The sequence below is a fragment of the Aplysia californica genome, unplaced genomic scaffold, assembly GCF_000002075.1.
Source record: "Aplysia californica isolate F4 #8 unplaced genomic scaffold, AplCal3.0 scaffold00981, whole genome shotgun sequence".
In the NCBI taxonomy this organism is placed as follows: domain Eukaryota; kingdom Metazoa; phylum Mollusca; class Gastropoda; order Aplysiida; family Aplysiidae; genus Aplysia; species Aplysia californica.
Window position 1 is genome coordinate 183,044 of NW_004798251.1, and position 2,021 is coordinate 185,064.

The following is a 2,021-nucleotide window of genomic DNA, read 5'->3' on the forward strand; positions in this document are numbered from 1 at the left end:
AAGAAGAAGAAGAAGAAGAAGAAGAAGAAGAAGAAGAAGAGCTCGCCCATCAATGTCTAACGATGACCAGTTCATACGCATAGGTGAACATTTCTCCAGCGAAATAGAAGAATTTGAAGAATGTAATGGTTAAGATGACATGTGGGCAGTTGTGTGACATACGCAAAAGATTAAGAATAGCGGAAACATCAGAGTCACCCTCTCACCTAGGTACAATGTATCTGATGACTAGAATAATTTTTTGAATTATGATGTGCACTATTACGCCCCCTTTCAATATAATATAGTCAAGTAGGCCTCAGCAATGAGAATGAAAGAGAATCTATTAGATTAACGACCGGATCAAAAACCATTACGTTATTTAAGAGACGGGACCTCAGAATTTAACGTCTGTCTCCGATAGGACCAAATGAATGGGTTGGCAACTTGGAAATCCACAAAATGACACGATCGACGAGTTCCCCAAAAACACTCAGTCTGGGATTTGAACCATGGCCATCCGCTCCGTAGTCCAGTATGATACTAACTGGGCTCACGGAAAGCCTGAAGCAATCAGAGATGAGATGGTTGTGAAAAAGTGACGGTGACCCACGTGATGTATTTGAAGTTGAAGAACGGGACCCTTAGCTCAGTACCTCACTTTGACTAAACAGCCAACCGTTTTGTTAGTGGGGTGTGGACAACGAAAATAAAGTTTGACAAAAGCTATACAGTCCGGCGTTTGCATCTGCATAAGGTCATATAAGTGCCGAAGATAAGAGGTGTTACGAGAGAGATAAACAAAATATGAAAAAAGAAGGAGGAGAGATAAGGATGGCAGATGTTCGTTAGGAAAGAAGGAGCAAACCACATCCGAGCACTCGCCTGCCACTCACAAGATGGTTATTTTTCACGCCAGTTCGTAAAGCAAATAAGAGAAACCTACCGCACCGATACAACACAACAAGAACGAATATATTCACTCGTGATTTTCTAATGTTCATTCTCCACAACCCACAGACAAAGACAGCTAGCCAACAATTTTGTTGTGGTACGACACTACAAAGGGGTCTAAGAATTAAAACATTGTGTATCAGAGTTTGTTGAGTAAAATAATGGTGACCATCTTGGAAGGACTTCCGTATCGAGCGACCATCCCACTAAAACACAATAAATAAGAGACCTAGCCAAGCTAACCTTACATCTAACCCTACTCCTACCCCAAACCCTAACCTTAGCCCTACACCTACTCCTACACCTACCCCTACCCCTACCCCAAACCCTAACCTTAGCCCTAGCCCTACCCCTACCCTTACCCCAAACCCAAACCCAAACCCAAACCCAAACCCTAACCCTAACCGTCACCTTACCCCTACCCCTACCCCTACCACTACCCCAGCCACTACCCCTATCCATACCCCTACCCCTACCCCAAAACTCTAACCCTAACCCTAACCCTAACCCTACCCAAAACTCTAACCCTAACCCTAACCCTAACCCTAACCCTAACCCTAACCCTAACCCTAACCCTACTCTGGTTCATAGTTTTCGCTCGTTTCGGGATTCCTCCCACCATCGTTATGTACTTTAAAAACCTGTTTTCACAATTATTGTAACTGCATTCCCACAAAGGAATCGAACTCACGACACCTACCGATGACGGTGACGCACCAAACCACTGTATCTCTAAAATCCGGAGCAAATCAGTGAATAGTTTTAAAGCTCCCTGCTTTATAGGACACTTTTGAACTTGACTCGATTTTAAAGTATAAGGAATGGAGTCAATGTGGGGAAAAACGCGTAAGGTCTCAAAATAGAAATCGCAAGAAAAACAAATTCTAAAACTTGCACTGTCATAGCATCATATCTGTTCAACTGTTGGTTTATTTTGTTGTTAGTTGACTAAATTAAATTATCATTTTTGGACGATTTAGCAAACACACACACGCACACACACACACACACACACACTACACACACACACACACACACTCACACTCGCACACACACTACACACACACACATACACTCACACACACTAC